We start from the raw sequence: 10,674 nt of genomic DNA, 5'->3' as shown, positions 1-10,674 counted from the left end.
GACAGAAACCCACACTGTATTTCCATCTGACCTGTCTTATATTTTCTTTCCCACTAGACTGTGAGATTACTTAAAAATAAAATCTTTAATGGGGTGCATGGGTGGCTCAGTCGTTAAGCGTCTGCTTTTGGCTCGGGTCATGATCCCAGGGTCCTGGGGTCAAGCCCCGCATCGGGCTCCCTGCTCAGCGGGAGGCCTGTTTCTCCCTCTCCCACTCCCCCTGCTTGTGTTCCTGCTCTCGCTATCTCTCTCTGTCAAATAAATAAATAAAATCTTTAATAAATAAATAAATAAAAATAAAATCTTTAAAAATATAATAAAGTGAAGCAAGATAGAAGAATGACTAAAAAGCTCATGTGACTGTGTTTGAAAACTGCCAGTGCTACTTAATAATCATATGATCTTTTAAGTATTTTATAACCCTTTGTCTCGGTTTTCTCATCTGTAAAATGGGGAACAACCTCATAAGGTTGTGAGTCTATTCTTGGAACATATACTGGATTAACTTTTGCTATTTAAAAAGAAATTTTGACATGTCTTATTGAGACAGAGAAACTGAAGGGACCCCATGAGAAAAAAGCTGTTTTTTTTTTTTTTTCTCTTTGCTTCTCTTCCGGTTCTATTCTTGCTAGGACCTGCACCCCTACCCCACTCTACACACCCCTTGTAATGCAATAGCATATGTCCTCCTTGTAAGGGACAAAGAGATAATGATGTCTTTGGAGTCTTCCAGCACAATATATAACATCTAAGGAGTGACCGGGTGAGGTCATCATAAAGGTTCTCTAAGACCACTGACTCCAAATACCTTGATGCCTAGACCCCTGGCTTTAGGGAATGAGTGACTTAGGGACACCTGGACCCTGTCCTTGTTCTGACCAGTTCCTGGATGCCTAAGAGGCTACGTGCACTACACCAGACCACAATCACTAATAAAACCCCAGGCCCCAAGCGAAGATGAGACATCCAGCCAAATCTCCTGGATGCTCCATCTGTATCTCTCTCACTCTCTCTGTATATATACCTTCAATAAACTCTGCTTTCACCTACTGCTGGCTCAGGTTTGATTTCTATCCTGCATGAAGCCAAGAACTCTCTTCACTAGTCCTGCGGGACCCCCTCTGGGTCCTCGGACTAGGCCTACCCACGTCATTATCACCTCTATTGGATGGCCAGCTTCCTGACAGCAAATCCCTGATTCGTTTACTTTTGTGTTTTACACGTGTGAACTGTGGGGCTTTGTGTCAGTGTAGATATTCGGAAAATACTTGCTACGTGAATGTGATTGGATAGCTGGCTATATATTATTTTATTTATTATTTTTTAAAGATTTATTTATTTATTTTAGAGAGTTGTGGGGGGAGGAGGGGCACAGGGAGAGGGAGAGAGAGTCTCAAGCAGATTCCATACTAAGCACAAAACCCGACTTGGAGCCCAATCCCACGACCCAGAGACCATGACCTGAGCCAAAATCAAGAGTCGGATTCCCAACCAACTGAGCCACACAGGCACCCCTATATATTATTTTAGACTAATTCCTGAATTGATGTAGTCCCTGAATTTCAGTAGTTTTGTATAGCTTGGGAAGTAGTTATATATGTTTGCCCAGAAAGTACATGCTCACCGTTTTTTTTTTTTTTTTTGGTCTTTTATCTACCATGGGTTTCCCCAGTTGAGAACAATTTTTGATCAAATGACTGTGAAATGACCATATATGGCAGTACATTTGTTCTGGGAGAGATGGAAGTACTCTCCCCAGACACTTTTACAAGGAAGCCATGTGGGAAAACCACAGAAATATATCACTAGGAACCTGTGGGAAAGCTGAGGAAAGTCCTATGCTGGTTCTGTACCCTTAGCTTCTGAGAGAGAACACGGCCACTAAATGCTAGAGCAGTGGTAAATTGGAAACTAGATCTATGTGTTTTGGATACCCATGTATTTTCTTTTCTTTTTTTTTTTTAAGATTTTTATTTATTTATTCATGAGAGACAGAGAGAGAGAGAGGCAGAGGGAGAAGCAGGCTCCCAAGGAGCAGAGAGCCCGATGTGGGACTCGATCCCAGGACCCTGGGGTCATGACATGAGCCAAAGGCAGACGCTTAACCATCTGAGCCACCCAGGCGCCCCCCATGTATTTTCTATGAGAATTTTTTATATGGTACTTTCAACTTGTTGTACACATGCTCTCTGTGTCACACACACACACAATTATTCTAGACCATACAGTCTCATAGAATTACAGTGTGAGCCACTTGTATAATTTAAAACTTCCTAGGAGATATATATATATTTCTAGGATATATATGTATATATATTTTTTAAAGATTTTATTTATTTGAGAGAGAGAGCATGAGCTGGAGGGATGGGCAGAGGGAGAGGGAGAAGCAGACCCCCCGCTGAGCAGGGAGCCCAACATGGGGCTCAATCCCGGGGCCCTGGGATCATGACCTGAGCTGAAGGCAGACGCTTAACCAACTGAGTGGCCCAGGTGCCCCTCTAGGATATATATTTTAAAAAGCAGAAATAAACACAAACAAAAAACCCAGGTGGAATTAATCGTGATAATATATTTTATTTAACCCAATATACCCCAAATAATGTGATTTTAACATGGGATCAATTTTAAAATAGTGAATGAGCCATGTTGCTTTTTTTTTCATTCTAAGTCATCAAAATATGAGTGTATTTTACATACACGCAGCTTAATCCAGACTATCCACATTTCAAGTGCTCAGTAGCCACATATGGCTAGTGGCTGCCATATGGGATGGTATAGTTCTAGATCAACTGTATGACCCTCTGATGATACAATTTCAGTACCGTGGGTCCATTTGTGCTTGCTCTTGTTGGTACTAAAGTGCCAAGTTGTTATGACCTAATGAAACATCAACAGAAGCAAATGATATGAAAACAATGCATTAGCACCAAGTGACAGTTACATGATGCCATGGTTGAATGAAGAAACCAAGGAAAAGGAAAATTGTGGGAGAAGAGTCATAGCTCAGTAGATGCCCGGTGCAAAAGAACTTGCCCTGGACCTGTCACTACCATATTCATGTTGCAGGTGATTTCATTTCATCCAAGTATAACCTGTCACATTAAGTGATGATGGTATTTTGATTTTATTAACTTCAGTAGTTTTGTTGGTGTTTAATTTGTAACTGTTTTTTTAAAAGATTTTATTTATTTATTTTTTGACACAGAGAGACACAGTGAGAGAGGGAACACAAGCAGGGGGAGTGGGAGAGGGAGAAGCAGGCTTCCCGCCGAGCAGGGTGCCCGATGCGGGGCTCGAACCCAGGACCCTGGGACCCTGACCTGAGCCGAAGGCAGCCGCTTAACAACTGAGCCACCCAATTGCCCCTATAACTGTGTTTTTTGATAGCTGTAAAAAGCTATAAACATAAAAACATGTATGGATTTATAGTTTTATAATAATTTATATTATTTAAATAATGTGATTACCATGAAAATATTTCCAAACAGCATGGGGAGAAAGGAATTCATGAAAGTTCTTCCCTCTTTTAATGGGATTGTTCAAGTTGGGCATCTCCCCTGAGGATATGAAAGGCCACCCATTTATTAAAAAACCTTTCAGGATAGCTAGATTTGGGGGTGGGGGAAGTGAGGAGTCTGAGGGATTTGGGGAAAAACCTAGGTCAATATTTGACCAGGATATCAATATAGTTCACTTATGAATCAAAGATAAGATTTCTGAGTTGGGGAAGGGAGATCTTGAGCTAATTACTAATTGCTGCAGGGCAATCGCCCCCTTCCTGGGGCCAACGCACACAGCCTATAGTCTCCTTGGCTCAGTTGTCTAAAGAGATCATTGCCCACCATCTGTTCACAGCAGATGCTGAAAGCAGAAGCTAATCAGTAAATTATGAAGTAGCCAGGACTGCCTTTTCGAACCTCTCCCAGGCCCCCACCGCCACCCCCATTCATCACTCAGTTCCCCTTTTCAGCTCTCTGGGACAGAATTTGCAACCTTGCATTTTCATTCTGTGTAAGTGTCCTGTCTGATCATTCGCGGAACTCCAGCTTTGCGGCACCGACCTCACTCACACGCGGGGCCTCTTACCACGTGGCTCACGGCAAGGTGCCCGCCCCTCCCGGGCCTGCCTGTCTCTCAGCAGCAGCTTGCGTTTTAGCCCCTGTCACAAGTGAGTGAAAAAAGACAGGCAGTAAAGTTGCTAAGTCGTCCTTGCCCGCTATATCAGGGCTCAGATGGCAGATTGTGAAAGAGAAATCCCAATGTATCAGACACCACAAACCCTCAGCCAAGAAGTGGATGAAAAGTTTCCACTTTGAAAATATCTTAAGTCTGGGCGCCTGGGTGGCTCAGTCGTTGGGCGTCTGCCTTCGGCTCAGGTCATGATCCTAGGGTCCTGGGATCGAGCCCCACATCGGGCTCCCTCCTCGGCGGGAAGCCTGCTTCTCCATCTCCCACTCCCCCTGCTTGTGTTCCTGCTCTCCCTACCTCTGTCTCTGTCAAATAAATAAATAAAATCTTAAAAAAAAAAAAGAAAAGAAAAGAAAAGAAAATATCTTAAGTCTAAGGTCAGACCTCTGCCAGTCACCTAGACGGGTGAGTAAAATACATGGTCCTTGCTCTCCTGGAGCTTACATTCAGTTGGAGAAGACAGGTATTAATCAAATAACCACATAGCTACTCTTAGGAGGAAAAGCACAGAATGCATTATGATTAAGAGCATTCCGAGCGCGTCGTGAGAGACATAAGAGAGACCAGGGAGTCTTAGAGATGCCCCTGAAGCCGAGCCTCCAGAACATGAGTCAGCCGAGGACAGAGGGGAGAGGGTCCACGCAGAGTCAGCAGTATTCTCCGAGGCTTTGAAGTGGGGGTGTGTTTTGATCATGGCTCCAAAAGAAGCCGGCGAATGTGGCAGGCAAGGGGCAAAGGGAAGGGAGCCGAAGGCAATCACCAAGAATCTTGGGTCTTATTTGAAGCAAGGTGGCCAGTCAACGAGGGGTTTTCAGGAGAAGGATGGTGCCAGCTACACTGTAAAACGCTGAAGCAGTTAAGAGGCTATTGCCGTTGTCTGGGCAGGGAGATGGAGCTGACCTGGACTGGAGCATCGGAGAGAGGCAGATGGAACTGAGCTCTATTCTGGAGAAAGAATGTGCAGGTCTCAGTGCAGAGCTGCATGTGGTCAAGGCTGGGTCCTGTGTTTCTGGCACAAACAACTAACTGGTAGTTGGTTTGTCCCAGTTACTAAGAGAGGAAAGACTGGGAGGAAAAGCAGCTTTGGGGGTAGATCGGGAGTTCTGTTCTGAATGCGTTAACTCTGAAATGTTGACAATATAGATACACTCAGGTGTGGAGCTCAGAAAAGAGACCAGGATGGAGCTAAACCTGGGAGTTAGCAGGATGCCTGGGTGGCTCAGCCAGTTAAGCATCGGCCTTTTGCTCAGGTCATGATCTCCAGGTCCTGGGATTGAGCCCTGCATCCACATCAGCATCTGGTTCCTTGCTCAGTGGGGGGCCTGCTTCTCCCTCTCCCTCTCCCTCTCCCTCTCCCTCTGCCTCTCCCCCTGCTGGTGCTCTCTCTTGCTACCTCTCTCTCTCAAATAAATAAATAAAATCTTAAAAAAACAAAAAACAACTTGGGAGTTAGCAGCATATAGATATTCACAGCCCTGGCAGAGGATAAAATAGCCGAGGGGAGGGTAGAGAGTGCCAGTATAGAACTGATATTTAAAGGCCACATAGAGGAGAAGAACCTTGAGAGGAAACAGCCAGAGAAGTAGAAGGGAAAGTAGGAGGGGATCTTATGAAAGCAAGAGAAGAATCTTGAAGGATAAGAGAGAAGGTCAACCCTGTTGAATGATCTCGAAGTTTCCGGTTAAGATGAGGACTAAAGGGAAAGTCTATGAAAGCAGTGACTGTGGGGAAATCTGATGGCTTTCTCATCTTCAGGTTCCACCTCAGTGATTCAGGACAGAAGCCTTGGAACCACCATCCGTGTGGGGGGAGGGACCCGGGCAGGAACCAGATGTACTGATGAAAACCTCTGTCACCCAAGCATGGCCTGCTCTACTCACTCAAGAGTAGCTTTCTCTGAAAGTGTACTGTTTCTTGAGTGAGAAATGGTGAAAAAAATTCGGGTCAAGTTGCCTTCTGCCATGGAGACTCCAATGACTCCAAAGTTTTAAATGCCTTTTCTCTCATATTTTTTTCACCATTTTACTTTGCTCTATTAATTCTGCCACTTGAGAGCTGTACACCAAGGGCGAGTTATTTCACCTCTTTGTGTCTTGCTTTTCCCCATTGGTAAAATAAGGATAATACTACAATAGGTATGAGAATTGGATAATACATGGAAAACTAGGGCATTGGTTCTGGAGGAAGACACACCTATGTTTAATCCTGGCACTGCCATTCCTAGCTGGTGATCACGGGCAAATTACTTTAAATTTGTGAATTTGTCTCTTCTACAATAGAGATAATAATAGAATGACATCATAGGAATGATAGGATTATGTGAGCAAATGTAGGGGAATTATCTAGCACAGTTCCTGGCATGTGGCTAATGGTCTATGAATTTAGTTCCCTTCTTCCCCAACCTCTCACTCTCCGTCCCCTTTCCTTTCCTGCCAGTAGAGTCAGGTTTACTTACTTCTCCTTGAAATTCCAGGGGTGCCTGGGTGGCTCAGATGGATAAGCATCTGCCTTTGGCTCAAGTCATGCATGGTCTCTAGGTCCTGGGATTAAGCCCTGTGTCGGGCTAACTGCTCAGCAGGGAGTCTGCTCCTCCCTTTCCTTCTGCCTCTCCCCTCTGCTCGCACTCTCTCTCTCTCAAATGAATAAATAAAATCTTTTAAAAAAATAAAGAAATTAGGAGAAAACTGAGTTGCATCATTTCAGGGTACCACACTGACTCCCCCAGATACAGAGGAACCCCTTAAACTGAAGGATACCCAGTTCAAAAAACAGGAAAGAGAACCGAAGAAAGAACCTAAATCTTGGAAATTCTGAGGCCGGTATTCTCCAAACAAAAGATCCTTTAAAAATTTTTTATTTATTTTTTATTTATTTATTTTTGAGAGAGAGCGCAAGCATGAGCAGGGGGAGGGGCAGAGGGAGAGAATCTTTCAAGCAGACTCCCCGCTGAGTGTGGAGCCCCATTCGGGGGCTTGATTCCACTACTCATGAGCTGAAACCAAGAGTCGGATGCTTAACTGACTGAGCCACCTAGGTGCCCCATTCCCAGCTTTTTAGGAGCTAGGATGTACTGCCTATGAACCTCCAGGGCTCCTTTTCCTTGTCGAAGGCCCTGCCAAAAAGGCTGGACATACTCCTCATTTTCCTTCTCCCCACCTACACTTTCACTATGGTCACAGAAGCAATTCCAGTCTAAAGGCAAGAAGAGGAATTTGCCATGAATTATGGGTCCCTCTGCTAAGCTCCCAGAGCCCTCTGGGCATACCTCTATCACTTACCACTTAACTGCTAACATGATTTGTCTTCCATCCCACTGGGCTAGAAATCTGGTTAGTCTGAGTTTGCATCTTACTTGACATTTTTATATCCTTACTTCTAAGCACAATACCATTCGTTCACATCTGTTGTCTTGAAGGTGCTCAGTACCACATTTTTTCCCTTACTTTCTTTTCTTGTTCACTGTGTGTCTGCCTTATCCCCAAGTGCCATGAGGGTAGAAATCTTACTGGTCTTTTTCTTTTCTTTCTTTTTTTTAAGATTTATTTATTTATTTGAGAGAGAAAGCATGAGCAAGTGGGGGGAGGGGCAGAGGGAGAGAGAGAATCCTGAAGCAGACTCCCCACTGAGCAAGGAGTCAGACCCTGAGATCATGACCTGAGCCAAAACCAAGAGTCGTCTGCTTCACCTACTAAGCCACCCAGGTGCCCCACTGGTCTTTTTCTTTTTTTATTTTGAAATAATTTCAGACCCATAAGTTCAGAGAACGCTCTTCACCCACTTCCTAGTTGTTAATATGTTACATTTGCCATATGGTGTATCAGTTTCTCTTTATGTATATACATTGTTATGGACGGCAGTGTGCCTTTCCCCAAATTCATTTGTTGAATCCCTCATCCCCAGTACCTTAGAATGTGACTGCATTTGGAAATAGAGCCTTTAGAAACATAATGAAGTTAAAATGAGGCGGTTAGGGTAACTCCAAATCCAATCTGACTGGTGTCTTTATGAGAAGAGGTGATGAAGGTATCCAGAGAGACAGCAGAAGTGTACTGCCTTAGGGGAAACCCATGAGTGGACCGCGAGAGGGCAGCCATACGCAAGGCAAGGAGAGAGGCCTCAAGAGAGAAAACGCCCTGCCAACACCTTGATCATGGACTTCCAGCTTCTAGAACTGGGACAAAATAAATTTCTGTTGTTTAAGCTACCCCGTCTACAATATTCTGTTATGACACCCTTAACAAATCAATCTTTATACAGGTGACCCTTGAACCACATGGGTTTGAACTGCTTGGGTCCACCATGTAGAATTTTTTCGATAAATACAGTACAGTACTAGAAATGTATTTTTCTCTTCCTTGATTTTCTTGATAACACTTTCTCTTCTCTAGCTTAACTTTTTTTTTTTTTTTTAAGATTTTATTCATGGGTGCCTGGGTGGCTCAGTTGGTTAAGCGACTGCCTTCGGCTCAGGTCATGATCCTGGAGTCCCTGGATCGAGTCCCGCATCGGGCTCCCTGCTTGGCAGGGAGTCTGCTTCTCCCTCTGACCCTCCCCCGTCTCATGCTCTCTCTCTATCTCATTCTCTCTCAAATGAATAAATAAAAAAAAAATCTTTAAAAAAAAAAAAGATTTTATTCATTTATTTGTCAGAGAGAGAGCACAAGCAGAGGGAGTGACAGGCAGAGGCAGAGAGAGAAGCAGGCTCCCCGATGAACAAGGAGCCTGATGTGGGGCTCAATCCCAGGACCCTGGGATCATGACCTGAGCCGAAGGCAGACACTTAGCCAACTGAGCCACCCAGAGGCCTCTCTCTAGCTTACTGTATTGTAAAAAAATATATGGATATAATACATATAACATAAAATACATGTTAATTGACTGTTTATGTTATCAGTAAAGTTTTTGGTCAATAGTAGGATATTAGTAGTTAAGCTTCTGGGGAGTCAAAAGTGATATGAGGATTTTTGACTAGGTGGGGGTGTGCACTCATAACCCCCCAGTTATTCAAAGGTCAACTGTATTATATTATGCTATGTTATATTATATATATATTTTTTTCTGAACCATTTGAAGACATGATGTCTCTTTATTTCTAAAGCCAAGTACATTCTTTTATGTAACCACAATATGGTTAAGTAAAGCAGGAAATTAACACTAATACCATGCTATTAGCTGATCTACAGACTTTATTAATATTTTGCCAATTGTCCTGTAATATCCTTTACAGCAAAGAGAAAGGAAAAAGAAAAATGAAATAAAGAGGGCACCTGGGTGGCTCAGTCGGTTAAGCGGCTGCCTTTGGCTCAGGTCATGATCCCAGTGTGCCGGGATCGAGTCCCGTGTTGGGCTCCCTGCTCAGCATGGAGTCTTCTTCTCCCTCTGCCCCTCGCTCCGCTCAGGCTCACTTGCTCTCACTTCCTCTCTCTCTCAAATAAATAAAATCTTTAAAAAAAAGAAAAGAAAAGAAAAATGAAATAAAGAGAAAGAAAAATAATTTTTTTGGTTCCAAATCACACATTACATTTGTTATGTCTAGACTTCTCTAATCTAGAACAGTTCCTCATGCTTTTTCATGACTTTGACATTTTTCAAAGAGTACAGGTTGCTTTTCTTGTAGAATGTCTCTCAGTTTGGGCTTGTCTGATACTTCCTTGTGATTAGATTAAGATCCACTAGCATATTCCAAAATTTCAGGAATATGGGTTTTTCCTAGACTGTTTTAATATTCCAGGTCTTTGTTCTCTCCTCTCAGTGTGTAAATGAAAAATCTGTAATAGTTTTTAGGGGACTTAATGGTTTAGGAAAAAATCACTTCATTCAATTTTCAGACTTGTGAAGAGTTAGGAAGTGATGTGTCCTCCTTAACGCATCATAATGCGTGTCTGTTCCATTACCGATGGTGTTAACTTTGATCACTCGTTTAAGGTCATGACTTTCAGGTTTCCCTTTGTAAATTTACTATTTTCCCCCTTTACTATTTTTTTTTAAAAGATTTTATTTATTTATTTGACAGAGAGAGACACAGCGAGAGAGGGAATACAAGCAGGGGGAATGGGAGAGGGAGAGGCAGGCTTCCTGCGGAGCAGGGAGCCCGATGCGGGGCTCGATCCCAGGACCCTGGGATCATGACCTAAGCCGAAGGCAGACGCTTAACGCCTGAGCCACCCAGGCGCCCCCCCCCCCTTACTATTAATAAGTATTTTGTGGGAGAGATACTTTTACACTATGCAAAAAGGGTAGCCAGATAAAATACAGGAAGCCCGGTTTAATTTTAATCTCAGATGACCATCGAATACTATCCTACTACAAGTATGACCCCTCCTCCTAAATTATTTATCTAAAATTCAAATTTAATTGAGTGTCTTGTATTTTTACTTGCAAGATCTGGCAACCCAGTAAGTACATACCTGTTCCTCATCCAGTTTCATCCAGTTGTTTTGACATCCATTGATGATCGTTTTTCCTATGATTTCGTCAGTTTCTTTC

The sequence above is a fragment of the Mirounga angustirostris genome, unplaced genomic scaffold, assembly GCF_029215605.1.
Source record: "Mirounga angustirostris isolate CCGP_5_RB_7025 unplaced genomic scaffold, mMirAng1.0.hap1 SCAF_10, whole genome shotgun sequence".
In the NCBI taxonomy this organism is placed as follows: Eukaryota; Metazoa; Chordata; class Mammalia; order Carnivora; family Phocidae; genus Mirounga; species Mirounga angustirostris.
Note: the sequence above shows the minus strand (reverse complement) of the source record.